At 35.3% G+C, this 19,422-nt stretch overlaps 1 pseudogene; it reads right to left on the bottom strand.

Moving 5' to 3' along the window:
• Positions 1-458: 458 nt before the first annotated feature.
• Positions 459-11,538, bottom strand: LOC117037881 (exportin-4-like; annotated as a pseudogene).
• Between the last annotated feature and the right edge of the window lie 7,884 nt (positions 11,539-19,422).

The following is a 19,422-nucleotide window of genomic DNA, read 5'->3' as shown; positions in this document are numbered from 1 at the left end:
CTAATTCAGCCTCTAGGTGCAGACTCAAGGCCATTTAAGAAGCCTGTTTAGAATTGAGGCACAGTAAACACCGGACATCTCTACGTCCGCTATATAACTGGGATAGCTTCATTCACCATGCCTACACTTAGCTCTTTTTTTTTAACTAACCAAAGTGACAGGTGAGATTCTAGCATGGATATAAATAATCTTCTCCCTATAAGGGTCACAACTTTAATAATAACACAATATTAAGTAAGAATTATGTACCAGGGACTGTAACAATTGTGCTCAATATATCACTCTATTTAATATTTACATAAACTTTATAGGTTTATGCTTTTTAAAAAGAAGGATTGTGATTTATTGTTTATGACATATTAAACATTAAAACATTGTTTTACAAACAATCCAGTTTTACCACAGGTATTTGAAAACTTGTCACTCCAAGTTTTTACTGATGTGGGTCAAATCATTTCTCATGCCATGTTTTTCATAATGTCTCTGTGATGTCTGCTATAGTGCATGGGCTCCAAATGTAAAGCTGAAGAATGCAATCAGTTGTATGTGTCTGTCCATTTGGTCCAGTGTGCTGGGAAACAGGGTGGGGTGTTTAAAGTCTTTCAGCACTTGAATTACTCTCAACAGAACTGTCAATAGATAACATTTGCTCTCTGGAGTTTCTTTGTACTATGTGTACCTTGTCAGAAGAGGTATACAGTGTTCTACAGTAATTCTTCCTAGCGTTACTACACTGGCTAGTTGATCTAAAATCTGGTCTTGACCATCCTTTTTGTATTCACTTATTTCATTTTCCTCATGAGAGGCCATACCATTGGCAATCAGATTCCTTATGCCTTTTGGTGTAGCTAGGTGGCACTGGATATAAGAACTGAAAACTTGAACTGCATGTGGGTAAAAGAAACAAAACAAAAATGACCTGTATGAAAATGTATGTCATATTGGATCAAAGTTAGCCAGGACTACTCCAGCAATTTGTCAGAAGCTTGTATATGTATATGTATACTATGTCATCTTTATCAAGACTTCTTCTAATGCAGCCCTTCAACCAAAACAAGTGAGGTGTGTGAGGCAATTAACCAAGGAGAAGAAAAGTTCATTTGGAATGGCAGTTAAAATATTTCAAGGGAAAACAGTTATCAGGTTGCTGATAATGCTGGAGGTTCCCACACATTCAGAATCTTCTATTTCAATTCCTTTTGAAATTGAATAACTTTTATAACTTTTGGTAATCTCACAATGAAGTGTGCTAAATAATTGACCTGTGATCTTTCACGGGGGAAGACAGGCTCATGAAGAGAAGGCAACTGGCGAGGAACCATAAAGGATCTCGTGCCCTATCTGAATCTCCTCTGATTTGTTCATGTACTGTTATGAAAAGCTTCAGAACTCTGCTGCCCAGAGGAGTCTCCCACCAGGACTATGTTGGCTTTAACAGCACATTTTGTGAGGATTCAAACACAGCTATAAAATGTCTGCCCACCTTGGAAGGGAGAAAGTTTCAGTGGAAGAGTTGATTGGCCGGTGTAAAGTAATGCTGAAATGCCAAACATCTGAGCATTGAGGTTTTCTCTCCTAATGAATTCCTACGGAACTTCAACATTTCAGGAAAAACTTCTTCCTGAAAAACTCTTTTCCAGTTACCGTGGAATTCCACACTCAGTGCAATGTTGCTAGTTTTACTTGCATGTGGGTATTCATTCTGCAGCACAGTTAGAATACAACAGGCCCCAGTTTGCACAGAGGATTGCCACTACTTATCAACTGGCTGATTTCATGGAAAACCTTCTTAGTCAATTGATCTGACTATCCTTGTTTTACAACTACAGTTGTTTTACAATGATCCTGCCGAGGGAATCTGCTTCTGAACACACTTGTGGAGGTTAGGCCTTTGTTAGATGTCGGTTAAAAGGAGTGTTTGTAGTGATGCGATGTTGCCTTTTCCCAAGAAAATGCACTCTGGGAAAACTGCTACCATTATGGCTGTGGCAGCTTCAAAGAAGATACAGTCTGCTTTACTCATTTCAGGTTTTTGTTGTTGTTGTTTGTTTGTTTTTGTTTTTATTCAGACTTTGCTCTCACACCACAAAGAGGGTAGTCTCTCTCCAAAGGCACCTCAGGCAGGTGGTAGATAATCACCAATTATACTTTCACCAACTTTCCTCACCTGACTTCAACTGTTAACTTCCAAATCATGACCTTCCAAAATACGCTTGCCAACTGCAAATGGTGATGTTTGAGTTCCTAAATGATACGACTCTGTGCTCTGTATGCTGCCGTTGTTCATCCTTGACCACGGAAGTTGTGCTCCCCGAAATGTAGCAACGCTCTCCAGGTGAGCAATCACTTTAGAGCTCCAGGACAGCAAGCAGCCTTGATGGGCTCCCCTCAATGACCTCCCACGCGCTGCTTTATGAGAACGGGGCCTCAGCTGCCCATCACTCGCCTGGGCAAGCCAGAGCCTCAGGAGCTCGCAGGGCGGTCACAGACGCCCTCCATGCGTGTGGCGGCCCACGCAGGCCTGGCGGGGCCACTAGCGTGTGGGCGGCATGGGGACGACGACTGAGCGCCCGCGAGCAGGCTGCTTGCTGCGGAGTGTCAGCGGTGGCTCCCGGTCCTGCGCCAGAAGGGTCAGCGGGATTGGCCACGACGGCGGCGGTATGTACTATTGTCAATCAAATTTATTTCTAAGGAAATTGGAGCTTAGATAGATGAAATGGGGTGCTCTGGGGAGTTTGCGTTAGAACTTGAATTCAAACCAGAGATGTGCTTGACTCCAGCACCTGGGTTCTCGTCTCTTTCTCAAGTACACCCTCTGCACCTACAGACACTGTTTAACATATGATTGTGAAAGCTGCCTTCAAATGCTCTTTTTACATGTCGACGTGCTTTCCAAATGTGTAAGTGTCTGATATCACAGATTCGGGATATTTTAAAGATTAGCAGAAACTCAACACATAATCGTTATTTGGATGAATCACTTGCAATCCGGTCTTCTTACCAATGAGGTGACTTGAGGCTATAAAAAATAAATATAATTATATTCCACATTCACACAGTACTTTATGGAAGCCAAATTTATAACCTAAATTTCTTGCTTCAACTGGCTCTATTCCAGTTAACTTTATTAATGAACAACAACAAAAAGATACCGCAAGTACAGATACATATAATAAGCAAAACACATTACTTAATTTACTTAAAAAAATGATTGTATACAGATAGTGTAAATTGGGGAGTGGTGACATAGCTCTACTTTGACTTAGAAATGAGCGGCACAGATTAGGACAGGAGAGACAGGAAATAACATTACTATGGCTCAGTAAGGTAACCTGATCGAGGCAACTTCTGGCTAGAGGCGACTACTCCAGGGCACCAACCAGACGAGGCAACGGGCTGCCCAAGTCCTACTTGACCACAAAAGGGCTGAGAGGGTCACTATCTCAGGCATACCTATAACCAGGCTGATGTATATTCAGCATGCTTTTCGTATAGGCATACCATTTATTTAAATATTAAGATTCTCCTACTCCCTTAGTTAAATAACCAGTTCCCCAAATTCCATGGGTGAAACAGGTCTTTCCCTTCCCAAAATCTCTAGATTGTCCTATCATATAGCCATAAAAGATAAATCCTAGGCAGCGGGATGCCTCGAGGACTCCATTTCCTTGATGGTCATCTGCCTGTGACCCAACATCGTGTGTCTTGACACATTGGTTAGATAGTGCAATCTTAGAAACTTTGTTATTTTGGGGGGAAAATATTTGATAGATTTCTTATTTATTCTGAATTCCTATTCTAATTAAATTAAGTTGTTAGCTACCATTGAATATCTCTTAATACAGGAATACGGTTATAAAATCTGATGCATACAATTTTTAAATCAAATATTATATCAGAATTACTACATGTGCAATCAGTAGAGGAAAGTAAAATATGTTGTTTCAAACCACAGGCTATAAAACTAGACAGATCTAGGTTTGAATATTGCTTCTAGGCTTTGAGGATGAAAGCCCTCTAAGATTCCTGTGCTTTATTTCCGAAAAAGGGGTAATAATCTTAAATGCCTCTTTCTTCATCCTCACCTGATGAATCCTACACCAAAGCATTACTGATACCCAACAGTTTAAAATCTAAATAGAATCTTATTATCTTAGCATTTTCCCTTTATTTATGTATTTTTTTCACCATTTAAAATTGCTCTAACTGAAAGTATAATAATATAGGTATCCTCTGGGAAAATTCAGCTGCTAGTATCATTTATAGAACATTTCAGAAGAAATTTCATGATCTTTAAAAGATCAGGTTTCTCAGGATATGAGCTAGATGTGTTTAGAAGACCAAGTATTTTATTCTCCTTCAAATTAAAATTTTTGTGCTAAATAAAAAGAGGGAGAAAATTATGCATGTTAGGTTAGATGTGGATATTCTTCTTTTGCAATCTGTTTTGTGGATACTTTTCATGGATGGTTGTTCTAAATAATGTTAGGGTAAAACTAGTGATATTATATCCAAAGGGGAAAATTATAATTAGATCGAGTTTTACATTGTTACATTATGTCACTTATTTCTATAAAAACCAACACAAAATGTAATGCCAATATAGTTTCAATTTTTCAGTATATTTGGAGGAAAAAAAACTGATTAATGTTCATGCAATGTCTCTTTTTATTTAAAAATATATTATGATGGCACACACCATAAAAAAAAAGGATATGAAGTTTTTATTAAAGATGTTTTGGTTTTAAAGTTATATGGTCAAAAAATATCTGTGGTTTCCCAATAAAGTATAGTCAATATTTGGCATTTTCAGGATATGAGCTGATAAAATTGTTTACACATTAGGAAAAAATGATTTAAATTGGAGAAGTATGTCTTGAATTAAAGAATTAACACAAAAAGCCAAAAGAGTAGAGGTAACAAAATTAACTATATAGATGAGAAAATATTAAATTTGTAAATAACTCATTAAAGGAAAACAAATAATTGAAGAAAATTGTAAAATGGATATTTAAAATCAGTTTTATATAGACTTAAGAAAAGTAAAGCTTAATGTAGTTTTTAATATCTACACTTGATTAGGTTAAATAAAACCAAAATTGAAATTTTCTTTAAGTGTCAACATTTGGAACTTAAGGAAAAAATATCAACTGAAATGTTTTGAAGCATATTTGTAAGAGGCGTAGCAAATTAATGAACGAACAGTAATTAAAGATTCTGATTACTGTTTTATAACAATTTTGTAACAAGTCTTTTTTAAAATTTCTCTTATATTCTTAATATTTTAGAACTTTACATGTCTAAAGTTATGTAAAGTTTAGACATACTAAACTTTACATTTTAGTATGTAAAATTTATATACTAAATTTAAATTTAATGTTCTGATTCTAAAAATGTTCTGATTCTAAAAATAAAATTGTTTTGTGTAGATAAATGTATGTTTCACATACATACTTAACCAAAATTACATATTTTTATGTGAAATAAAGTATTTAGACAAATACATTTTACTCTAAAAGACAATTTAAAAAACTAACTGGAATGAAACATGTCAGTTGTCTCATGTATATTTTTTCAATATTTTAAAGACTGTGCTGCTAAAATAACATTTGGGAAGTATGTATATTTAAATAAGAGAATAGTATATATGAAGGGCCATCATCTAAACTTCAATGACATGTAGATGTTTCACTGATTTCCTTCTAATTAGCAGTCTATGTGTGTAATTTGTGGAAATTTTCTTCTTTATATTCAGTTGTGATCATCCTACATATACAATTATGTATCTTTTTTCTGTAAACAAATATTTCTCTTTACATCAGCTACAATTTCTAATTGATATTTCTAATTTCAAATTTATATTTCTTCCAAATGTCATAGTGAAATTCTGCATGCATATATTGACGTGTTAGAATTATTTTATAGTTAGAAAAAGTTGTCTATTTTTGAATAGTGCTGACTTACAGAAAGAAATGTGTATATTACGTATCATATTTGCAATTTTTAATCTTTAGTAACATGCTTATTAGTAATCACTTATACTTTGAGGTTAGGGGAAGGGAGGCCCTGAGATAGTACCCTGAGAGTGTGACAAACCTATTCACATAACTCCTTTCTGCCTTCAGCGCCTGCTAGGGACTCTGTCATATCCACTATGCCACGTAATAGTGGGGGTCCTTCCAGTCATGCCCAAATTTATGGTTAGGCAGATGAACAAGCACTGAGAACATAATGCAAGCTTATAGCCCTTGGTCGGTGCTCCAAGTCCACATTATCAATTTTCTCTAAAAGTATACTGTTTTTAAATTAGAATATTCACTGTTAAAGAGACGTTTTTAAAAAATCCATATCTCAGGAGAACCTGCTGTGATACTCTTATCAGTGTGTTCCACATGACATTGATCTGCTGTCCACACTTTCAGCAGCATTGGATCTGTTAGATCCTGAACAGTGATAAAGCTGCTGACATCAATCTTGACCAGCTCAATTGCTTTCTCTTTCTCTGAGCTCCAGTACACTGAAACATTATCAAATAGCAGAGTAAAAGTAGGACAACTCTTTTGGATGGGGGAGAGGGGGAGCGGGGAGGTTAAGGAACAGCAGGCGCATCCTTTACTTTGGAGGGAAAATCCAGACATGCTGTGATCAGCAGCATTCCCGCGTGTTGTGTATTTGCCCTCTATAATCCCCATTAGTGTGGGTGGAACTTGTGAATGTGAAATACCACTACTATTCTTTGGCCCAAGGGTGGGCCTACCTAATGAGGGCTATTGAAAAGTAGAGTTTTTCCCAGCTGAACGCAGAGAAAGAAGTCTGAGGCACGCTCCCCTGCTGGCCTGAAGGAAAGCAGTAGACAGTTTGTGAACTGCCACTTGGGCCACGTGGCAAAGAAGTACAGGTGGTCTCTCTGATCTAATTAATACACCAGTCTGACATCTAGAAAGAAAACGGGTATCAATCAATCATACAGCTGCAAGATGACTTTTGAAAACCAGTGAGCTCACAAGAGAACCCTAAGTTTCCAATGAGAATCACAGCACTGTCCAGCCACCTTCATTTCAGCCTGGTGAAATCCTGAGCAGAAATTCCAGAAAAGCCATGCCTAGACTCCTGACTAGGAGAGAGTCAGGAGTCCGTGGGAACTGTCATATTATAAATTTGTGTTTTAATCTTCTAGGTCTGTAGCATAGAAGCTTTCTGTTGTCACATAGCAACAGAAAACTAGTACATGCTCTGGACCACTGAGAGTACTGACATTTTCAAGAAATATATGTTCCTTTTCCTCTCATGTGTTTGCCTGTGTGTTTTTCTTATGGCATAAAGGGAATTTGCTAATCCTACCCTCATTATTAGTTATTTCTAGGGATAATATTAACTCTTTCATTGGGTTTATGCAGAAAATGAACAGAGTTATGTTAACATATATAAATGATAAATGTTAGTTGGCGTTGCTGTTAATGTTGTTATAGCATTATGACACAGAACTGGAGTGCTGATATATCCCAGAGGCAGAGTATCCCAGAGGCAGTTCCTTCCAGGTGAAAGCAAGATACTCTGTTTTAATTTGTGTTCCATTGAAATTTCTAGATCAATAAAAGCATACTAATTGCCAAGACATAATATTTGCATGCTCTAATAAGCAGAATACATCTGCATAGTAGGCACAGTTGGGCCTACTAAATAACTTACAGTAATTGATTATTAAAGATTTATTAGTATTTTACAGTAATCAGTAGTCAAGAGAGTAAGGATGTGCTGTGAATTACAGGGCTGGCATCTTTCAAGTGTTTGATGTTTACACAAATCTTCAACTCCTTCGGGAATGGAAAATAGCAAACATTTTTGTTTTTGTTATTATGAGTATTAGTGCATCTGTCCTATCATAAGTTGACTAAACTTCAAAAGTCAAGAAGCCCAAGTGGGAGTGCTGCTATGTACCAAATATCCTATTCCACTCACATACTCAGAAGTTGATAAAAATATCACATTGGATTCAGAAACTCACTGAAATTCATGTCAAGAAAATTTTGTTAAAATTTAAATTATCACCTTACTCCTCGCAATGCCTATGGTGTACAGTGAACTTCATTTAAATTCTGGTTCCCAAGAAATAAGTATTAGCTTGAATGTTACACCCATTATCCTTTTAAAGTTTTCTTTTTATGATTATATGGGCTAAAGAGTTCCAGTTTTTTGGAAAAGGATACGAGGAAGACTATAAGGAAGGCTGATAATATACATGCATGTTTTCTTAAGGTTTTGCTTTTTTTTGAAATTCTTGTTTTTTGTTTATTTGTCTCAATGTTTTCTGGACTTCTGTTTGGCAGATTTTCACTTATGCATTGTTAGAGTCTAAGCATATTGTGACAGTGACTATTATGAATATTCAAATTAGGGCTTCTGATATTTAGCAAAAATCTGAAGGAGGTAAAGGGAGTAAACCACATAGGTAACTGTGGATAGCATAGTTTGGACTGAGGAGATAGCTTGTTCAAAGGCCCTGAGGTATATTCCAAGGAACGGCAACAAACCACAATGGCGTTAGTGGATGAAAAAGCACAATAATGGTAAGAGATGAGATCAGTTATAACAAGCGCCCAGGTTACACAGAGCCTTGTAATACTTTTTACAGCTTTTTACTTTTATTCTGAGTAATAGGAAAAGCCAAATAACAGTTTGAAGATAGGTTCAACATAGTTTAAATCAGAGACTATTAACTGGCTATTTCTTGCATTAGAAACTTGTTGAGCATCCAACATTTAAGTTATTTGTAAAGAACCTCATTAAAAGTATGTTGAAATAATAATTAGGTCAACATTAATAAGCTAAAATAGAGCCATTACTTGAAACTCCATGTAATGCTGAATTATTATAATGCATGTTTTGTAATATGCCTCTATGTCTTGAATTGGGTTTATTATTTTTATGGGAGAAAACTGGTGCACAAATTAAATTCTTAAATCGATTGTGGTTTATATTGTATATTTTAGAATTTTGAGTAAACTTGTTATTATATTGACTTACATATACTGAGAAGAGCAAACGTCTAAGATAATATGTTTAAAATATTTCTTGGGAAATACTAAGTGATTATGGCATGCCTTAATTTTAAAAGATATGGGAGAGTATACTTCTTCAAGTCGTCATTATTGCTAACCACTAATTTGAACAAATTCAAGAGGTATTGTCCCACTAGAAGTATGTTTGTGTGCTATTTAAATATGTTCATATGTTTGTATAGTGCCTGTAAAAGTAATTAAAAATATGAACATATCTTAAGAACAAAGTACATGCATAGAGATGAAAACTGCTCAGTAAAATAGAAAGAATTCGGTTATTACATAATCATAAGAATTTAAAGAGAACGACAAGTGACTAAAACATCTCCATGTACAGTCCGTAAGTATCTGGTATAGGGCAAGAAAAGTGTCATTTAAGAGACATATTTAGGTTTAATTATTTTCTCTTTATTATTAAATGTATTGGGGTGGCATTGGTTAGTAAAATTATATAGGTTTCGAGTGTGCAATTCTATAAGACATCATCTATATATTGCACTGTGTATTTGCCTCCCAAAGTCAGTTCTTCTTCTATCACCATATATTTGACCCCCTTTACCCTTTTCTACCACGTCCCTGTCCCCCATACCCTCTGGTAACCACTAAACTGTTGTCTGTGTCTATGAGTTTTTGTTTATTTGTTTGTCTTTTCCGTTTGTTGCTTTCAGTTTTATATCCCATATATTAGAGCAGTCATGTGGTTCTCGACTTTTTCCGACTTTTTTTGCTTAGCATGATAGTCTGAAGATCCATCCGTGTTGTCTCAAATGGCACTATTTCATCTTTTCTTGCAGTCAAGTAATATTCCTCTGCATGTATGTGCCGTCTTCTTTATCCAATCATCTACTGAAGGACACTTGTGTTTCCATGTCTTGGCCACAGTGAATAATAGTGCAATATGTTTACGGATAAATGTTTTCAGGTTCTTTTGATAGAGATACCCAGAAGAGAGATTGCTGGGTCTTATGGTAATTCTATTAATTTTTTTTGGAACCTCCATGCTGTTTTCATAGTTGCTGTACCAATTTGCATCCCCACCAGCAGTGTATGAAGGATCCTTTTTCTCCACAGCTGCTCCAACACTTGCTATTACCTGTCTTGTCAATGATAGCCTTTCTAACAGGTGTGAGGTGGTATTTTATTGTGGTTTTGATTTGTATTTCCCTAATAGCTAGTAAAATTGAGCATCTTTTCATATATCTGTTGGCTGTTTACATGTCTTCCTGGGAGAAGTATCTGTTCAGGTCCTCTGCCCATTTTTTTAAACTGGGTTGTTTCATTTTTGGTGGTGAGTTGCACACATTCTTTATACAGAGAGGGGCATGCCATAAAAAAGGTATATGCATTTTAAGAAAGGAATAAACTGTATTAAAATTTAAAATTGTAATACTCAATATATACCAATAACAAAAAATGAATACAAGTCACGTTTGACTTCTGTAATTGCAAGAGGTGCTCAAAGTGGTTACCATCAGTGTAGTTTTATACAGTTATTTTTTCTTTCTTAAAATGTGTATACATTCTTGGGGGACACCCTCTGTGTATTTTGGATATTAATCCATTATTGGAGATGTTGTTTGCAACTACCTTCTCCCATTCGGTTGGTTGCCTCTTTGTTTTGTTGGTTTCTTTTGCTGTATAGAAGCTTTTTAGCTTCTTTGTAATTTGATATGGTACCATGTATTTATTTTTGCTGTTACTTCCCTTGACTTTGAAATCAAATTCATAAAATCCTGTCTGAACCCAAGGTTCATAAGGTTAGTATTTATGCTTTCTTCTATGTAATGTATTATTTCATGTCTTATATTTAGGTCTTTGTCCCATTTTGAGTTAATTTTGGTATGTGGTGACAGACAGCAGTCTAATTTCACTCTTTTGCACATGGCTTTCTAATTTCCCCAGTACCATTTATTGAAGAGGCTTTCTTTTCTCCGTTGTATGTTTTTGGTTCCTTTGTCGAAAATGATCTGCCCATATATGTGGATTTATTTCTGGATTTTCAATTCTATTCCTTTGGCCTGTGTGTCTGTTTTGTTTGTTTGTTTGTTTGTTTTTGCAAACACCATGCTGTTTTGATTATTGCTGCTTTGTATCATAAATTAAAGTCAGAGAATGTGACCCTCTAGCCTTGTTTTCCCCCCGCAGGATAGCTTGATTACAGTTGTAACTATAAATTATATTTAATATTATTCAATTGGTTTTAATGTTTACTACCATTTTGTTCAAAAACAATCACAATTTTGATACCCTTATGGGACCTTATACTAGTTATCTATTGCTGAGTAGCAAATTATTCCAAAATTTAATAGCTTAAAAAAACAACATTTATTATCTCACACTGTGTGTCGACAAGGAATCGATGTAGCTGAGCAGGCTACATCTTGCTTGAGATCTCTCATGATGTTGTAGTCACACCGTTGGCCAGGGCTTCCACCATTGGAGAATTGATAATAGCTAAAGAATTGTTTTCCAAAGTCATTCACACGGTTGTTGCGAGGTGACTGTTCCTTGCAGGCTTTTGGGACAAGAACCTCAGTTCCTTTTTATGCCACCTGGGTCTCTCCATTGCCAGATATCTCCTCACAAAATGACGGCTGGTTTCCCCTAGCATGAACTACCCAAGAGAGATTTAAAGAAGTCCTAAAACAGAAGCCACAGGCTCTCTTAGCCTATTCTTGGTAATGGTATAGCATTATATGGGCCTTCTTCTTTTCCTTAGAAGTGTATCAGTAAGTCCTGTGGACACGCAACGGGAGGAAATTACACAAAGGCCTGAATACCAGTAGACAAGGGGCATTGGGAGAGTGAACCTTCTTAGAGACTGACAACTGCAGACTCTCATTTGTCTCTCAACCTCTAGGATTTCAAAATTTTTTTTTAAAGCTTAGAAAAATTACATATCTATCTTGGCCTAAAATATCTGAATGTGTAAGTTAGTGGCCTTCAAACATTAAGAGAAATTTAGCTGTAAAATTTTGAGAGACATCTGTTTCCCAAGAAAAGTCTTAAGAGTAGTCTCTGTAATATTTCTCTGCACTCTGGGAGAGATTCTGAAACTTATTCTCTTAGCACTCTGTCAGTTCTAATTATTATTGTCTCAATATAGTTTTAATTTTTGCTAATCTACCATTTCCTGTAATCCTTATGGCCTATTGGCCTACTATATTTTACCATTTGAAGTGACAAAACCTCTTCTTAATCGCTTTCTAAACATAAAGTCATATTCTGTTTTATAGAGTGAAGTGTGTATAAATCCTTTAACTATCATTTTTGGCCTTCCAGTCTTGTATTTAGTGACTTTCTTGATTTTGACATTAGGTGCACGGCCAGGATAGTTTACACTGATATGTTTTGACATAAGTATTTTTTCCTGTTGTTTATCGGCAATTATTAGTATTTGTCAGTGCTATTTCAGAACAGTATTTTTAACATGAACTTTACTCTTTGTAAATTATTTCCTCCACTATAAAAGGAAAGGAAAATCAGTGTTTTGTGTATATTTGTGCTTGTGTGCTATGGAAAGAAATTCTGAATCCATTCTTTCTCCTCTCTTAAATTTCTCTAGTAATATGATTTAACTATTCCCATTTAATTTGTTAAAGTGTCAATATTATATGTTTAACCCTTAATTAGTTATTAGCCTCTTAGTATTTTAATCAGTAGTAACATCAGGTTTGCTTTAATAAGTGCATAAAAACTATTTCACATAAAAAAAAATCTCTTATGAAATGAAGTCAAAGGATGTTACTGAAAAGAACATCTTGTCTGTGCTTCATCTTAATTCATGGTGGTGTTTCTTTCTTTGCCACTAGTGTCAAAACATTATACTGGCATACCAATTGTCCCCAAGGTCAACTGTACAGGGGGCTGATCTCATATCAGGGGAAGCCAACGCAGAAAGGTTTAAGATACATATCTAAGAATAACATCATTTATTTTTGTACTGTTGGAAGATATGTACGTAAGCATATGCATGTTATTTGAACATTATGCCTTGTCATTATGTTTAGTTTGTTTCATTAAACCAGCTACTGACATACGTGAACGATGAGGTTTCAGAATGCTATTGCATTTTGAGTGCTTTTTATAGAGAGACTCAAGGCATTCTGGCTTGTTACCTGGCCAGAGAATCACCAGACATAAGTATATTGTCAGTAGAAACAGCTGAAGTAGGGAAACCACATATGCTCCCATTAACCTCTAAGAGGAGAAATAAACCTAACTGTGAAAAACGTGATACAATTGCCAAGATAATGCTATATCAGCAAAAGTTGATCAAACTGAAGTTGCAGTTGTTTTTGTTTGGTAACTGGAAATATGCAGGTCTGGTATGAAAACCTAAGCAACCATGTCAAAGTATTTTATGTCACTCCAGAAATTTTACTCATGCCATACTTAGATCTGTGGGATCAAAACAGATCTTCCCAAAGTTTTCTTATGGCAAATAAATAGAAAAATGTTTGGTTTTTTGTTTGTTTGTTTGTTTTGTTCTTGGTAAAATGTAGCCACTCAAACATATTATGTTTAGTAGTATAGTGTAGTGTTGCACCAAATCATATTTTTCTTCAGTTCATGCCTGCGTATAATTGCTTAGTGATTAAAGTGAAAGAAAAATGAATGCTATTGGACGAATGATCTATTCTGTGTCAGATGCTAGGGCAGGTGCCATTTTTCTGATAACATCTTCATGGAAACTGTATATTATTGCTATCTTACCCATTTTCCAAAGAAGGAAATTGAGGCTCAAGAGAATATGCAAGCTGACAAGGATGAAATATGTAATAAGTGACTGGGTTGACATTTAAATCTCCATTGAGATTGAATGGATATTATGGAGATTATGAACTATTTCTATAAGTAGAATTTATGACCACTTCTGGAAAGGTGGTCAAATAGCTATATGGACCACTTCTCTAAACTTCCTATCAAACGTGCTTATACCTATCATAGAATTTCCAACATTGCATTGAAAAATCTGTTCTGTATTTTTCTGTGTTTTATAAGTGTTAGGAAAAGCCTCTTGCCCAATGTATCATAATTATTTAGTATATAACTTATTTCCCCCAAAATAAGACCAAGTCTTATTGATTTTTGCTCCAAAAGACACATTGGGGCTTATTTTCAGGGGATGTTTTGTGTTTTTTTCATATACAACAATCTACATTTATTCATGTACAAAAATCTACATTTATTCAAATACAGTCATGTCATCTTCTTCTGGAACATCGTCATAGCTCTCCAAATCCCGAATTCCAGCTTGAATTTCTTGCAACTCCATTTCCTGTAGAATCTTTGGCCCTAATCTCTTATGTCCTGCAATAGAGCTCTCAAGTGAGCACGTCTTGTCCATGTAGCCTGCGCGTAGTGCATTGGCAACACAGCTGTCAGTGATTTTATCCCATGAATTCTTCACCCAAGTCACGATCTCTTGCAGGCTAGGCTTCACAAAGTTTCCATGTTGATTTCTCTGTATTCTATTTTCAATGTAGTCATTGATTTCCATGTGCAAATGGTCCTTGAATGGCTGGTTTATTACAAGATCAAGAGTCTGGAGATAGGCAGTCATTCCTGCGGGAATCATTATTTGATCTATTCTTCTCTTTGCAAGTTCTTCGTGTCTTTAGCATAGTGAGTGCTGGCTGAATCCCAGACTAGCAGACCTCTTTGGCCACCTCGCGAAACAAGTGCAATATTAAATCGACCCACTTCCTTATAACTGCTTGTGTGCACCGGGCGTTTTCGGTTTCAAGAACATAAATGCCCGAAACACGTTCAACCTTATCTTTCTTGCCCTTAGTGATGATTAGAGGTAGGGCTTCCTTCCATCCAGATGAATTGCCAAAATACAGGTAACACGTGCACTTTCGTAACCAGTGGAGGGAATGTAGATTGACGAGGCGCCCCTCTGATCAATTGTCGTTTGAGATCCTTGGCCCATCAACACTGCAGTTTCATCCACAGCAATCATGTTGGAGAGTTGGTATTTAGAAAAGTCGATGCCATCAACAAAGGACTCGGATACAAGTTCATGTTTAATAATATAATATCTTCCAGCTTGAACAGTGTCGTCGATCTTAGAGACAGTTCATATTGCTGAAGGAAGCCATCCAGCCAGTGCTGTGATGCTTTGAATTCTTCTGGGGATACTTCTAACTGTGGTGCCATTGCAAGGGCAAATGCTTGAGTATCAGCCCTGTGCACAACCAAAGCCTTTGCTCTCCTGTCAGCAATCCATTCACAGATGATGTCTTCCAGCTCAGGAAATAATGGTTGTCAATCTGATCCACACTGTGCTTCTTAGCATTTCCCTCTTCCACCTGTTGACTGAGGTTATCATACTCTGCTTGCCATTTTTGGACCATTTGGAAATCCAATTTCTTCTCTTTGCAGAAAGCCATAAGATTCTTGCCCTGGGAGTCCTCCATGATTCCTTTCTTGTACACCATGGAATAGCTCTTTCTTTTTGCACTCATCTGGAGGTCACAATATTATTCCCTTTAAATCTACCATTAAATCAAGTGTTAATTGAAGAATTACAAGACAGGAGTGGCAACAAAAATGATGACAGTTAAGAATGATGGTCCACACAAAAGCAACAAAAAATTGCAAACACCAAAATTCAGAAAATGTTTCTTTATTTCACACGAGTGCATTAAGTATGTCTGTTACAACACACGACATATTGAATTATGAAGATTCATATTGGATACAACCTTCTCCGTCTGTTATCAAGTGCACAGGTTATTCATGCATTGTGTTTGTACTTCAATTGGTCATTCGGCAATAAGTCTCAAGTTCATCTGTTTACGTAGGCATTTACCTCTTGTCCAAAGGCGCATGCTTGGGTATTTACAAATACATAATTATAATTTATATTATTTTAAGTATTAATGTGAATAATATTATTTATTTATATATAGATATTAATATTAATATTTTATAATTCAATACATCTGTCATGTGTTGCAATGGACATACTATATTTCCGTCTGGATGACAGTCTTAACTGGGGCTTATTTTGGGGGTAGGGCTTATATTACAAGCACCCTGAAAAATCATGCCAGGGCTTATTTTCCAGTTAGGTCTTCTTCTCGGGGAACTACACTAGTAACTGCATTGCTGGTATAAAGTATGAACATTGTAGTAAGTCACAGAGGCCAAAGAGGTAACTGGGAAAAGGACTTAATAAGTTCATCATATTGGTGATAATAAGAGTCACTTCAAACATACACATATACAGTGCTATATAAGCAGTATCAGCCACTTACCTCAGCGGTCATGTGAATTTGGAATAATGGCAAAGACTAAAACTATAGTAAACGCTCTATGTATTTTATGTTGTCTATGGTTACAATATTTATAAATTGTTTCAGTTTCCATAGCTTCCTTTTCTAAATATTGATTCTAAAATTTCAAAATTATTTACGTTTTATGTGTAAATAGCATATCCATTTATTGTGATGCCCAACAGCCATGCCATATATTTGCTTTATATTTGGGCCATAACATGGCAGTATGACTTCTTTTCCTCCTGTAGAATTCCAATTGAGTTTCCTTTTTTTGTTTACGAGAAAACAAACTTATGCATCCTTCACCATGCTATGAATTTCTTCCAGAATGTGACTTTAGTGGATCTAGTCAATGCAATTTAGTTTACTGTATATTTTTAAAAATAATTCTTGCTCCATCATATTTCCGTTATAATTTAGATTGATTATATTAAGAATTATTTCAAAGCTGTCATTCTGGGATTTCTTTTCATTGTATTCCTTATTCAAATCTTCTGTTTTTTGTAAATCCCATATTCTGCTTTCCAGGTATATGTCTTTGTAAAAGGTGTGCTTTGGAGCTCAATTACTTCAGTCTTACATGTCTGAAGATATCTTGATTTTTTTTCTAACATATTTGATTGCTATTTTAGCTGCATATTGACTTTTAAGTTCAAGATAATTTTCTTTTAGATCTTTAGTTCAGTTTTCCTAACATTTGGTTTATCTGATAACCGGTCCGATTCCACTCTGATTCTTATTCCTTTTGTGTGTGTGTATATGTGTGGATGTCGATATACATATACATATAGATACAGAGATAAAGATAGAGAGATATAGATGTAGATATATAGATTTCTCATCTTTGAGAGATGTCAGGGTTTTCTCGTGGATTTTTTCTGAAATTTCAACAGTATGTAGAAAATATTGGTCTTAATTAATCCTTCTTGATGCCAGTCTTTCTAAATATTGACGTATTTCTATAACAGAAAATACTATTTTATTGTTTGATGATTTTTCTAACTTACACTTTCTATCTTCTCTCTTTCTGTAAATCCTTTTAACTACTCATATGTTAGATATTATAGCTTTGTTTTTACTCTTTTTTTCTGCTGTGCATTTACTTTTTGCTAAACATTCTTGGAGTCATACTTAATCTCTCAGGCTTTCTTTGGCTATTTTTATTACTATATATCATTTTTAAATTGTGACACATTTATGAAACTTATGACTTATTAAACAGATAGATGAGAATCAAAATGATTTTTTTAATTAAACTTTATTGGGGTGACAAGTGTTAGTAAAGTTTCATAGGTTTCAAGTGCACAATTCTGTAATACATCACCTATATATCATGTTGTGTGTTCTCCACCCAGAGTCAGTTCTACTTCCATCACCGTATATTTGATCCCTTTTACCCTCCTCTACCACCCCCTTGCCCCCCTAACCTCTGGTAATTAGTAAACTATTGTCTGTATCTGTGAGTTTTTGTTTCTTCATTTTTTTTTGTCTTGTTCCTTTGTTTTTTTCAGTTTTGTATACCTCATATCAATGAAATCATATGGTTCTCAACTTTTTCTGCCTGACTTATTTCATTGAGCATTATAATCTCATGGATCTTGGGATCTTGAGATCAAAATGAATTCTTGAAATATCTCTTTGAAAGAATACAGTTTTGTTTTTTCCCCCTTTGGTTATACTTATAAAAGTGTTTACAAGTTTTAGGCTAGATTTCACAAGTGATCAACGCTATAATCTATTTTTAAATGTTCAATATTTCAGAAATAACTCATATATTAACATTTTCATACCACACTACAAAGAATACTTATATGTGAGATTTGCCAATAAAAAAGTGACCTTGTGGGTAAAAGTTCTTTTTTAAAAATTAAATGTATTGGGGTGATATTGGTTAGTAAAATTATATTGGTTTCAAGTGTACATTTCTATAATACATCATCTATACGAGAATATTGCATTGTATGTTCACCACCCAGAGTCAGTTCTCCTTCCATCACCATATATTTGACCATATTTCCCTCCTCTACTATCCCCCTCCCCTTACCCTCTGGTAGTCACTAAACTGTTGTCTGTGTCTGTGAATTTTTGTTTCTTTGTCTTGTTTCTTTGTTGCTTTATGTTTTATATCCCACATATAAATGAAATCATATGATTCTTGACTTTCCCTGTCTGGCTTATTTTGCTTAGCATAATAATCTCAAGATCCATCCAGGTTGTTTCAAGTGGCAGTATTTCATCTTTTTTAACAGCTGTACAGTATTCCATTGTGTGAATGTACCACATCTTCTTTATCCAATTATCTATGGAAGGACGCTTTGGTTGTTTCCATGTCTCGACCACCATAAATAATGCTGCAGTGAACATCGAGGTACATATATTTTTACAGAGAAATGTTGTCAGATTTTCTGGGTAGCTACCCAGGAGAGGGATTGCTGGGTCATATGGTAGTTCTATTCTTAATTTTTTTTAGGAACCTCCATACTGTTTCCTATAGTGACTATACCAATTACATTCCCACCAACCATGTATGAGGTTTCCTTTTTCTCTACAGCCTCTCCAGCACTTGTTATTGTTGTTGATAATAGCCATTCTAATAGGTGTGAGATGATATCTCATTGTGGTTTTGATTTACAATTCCCTAATAGCTAATGAATTAGAGCTCTTTCATGTATCTGTTGGTCATTTGTGTGTCTTGGGAGAAGTGTCTGGTCAAGTCCTCAAGCACATTATTTAAATGGATTGTTTGTTTGTTTTGTTGTTGAGTTTTTCAGAAATGTTCCATTATATCCCCTTCATAGTTATTCACAATTGATATTACAATATGAAATGTGAAAAATATTGAAGTAAATAATCCATTTGTGGTTAATAAATATTTTGCAAAAATTATTTGATACTGTATCATTTTTCAGTACTTATTAATGTTTCTGACCTACTGGATACAACAGTTGCTCTAATGTCCCCCCTAAATAATAGTAGTAGTTGTAGAAAAATGATTAAAAATCCAAGTAAAATTGTGTGTGATATTGTAAAAGAAAATAATACAACATATATATTCTGGAATTAAAAGATTTATA

This window comes from Rhinolophus ferrumequinum, chromosome 18 (genome assembly GCF_004115265.2).
Source record: "Rhinolophus ferrumequinum isolate MPI-CBG mRhiFer1 chromosome 18, mRhiFer1_v1.p, whole genome shotgun sequence".
NCBI lineage: Eukaryota > Metazoa > Chordata > Mammalia > Chiroptera > Rhinolophidae > Rhinolophus > Rhinolophus ferrumequinum.
The sequence above is the reverse complement of the archived record's forward strand: the minus strand, read 5'-3'. Positions and strand labels throughout refer to the sequence as shown.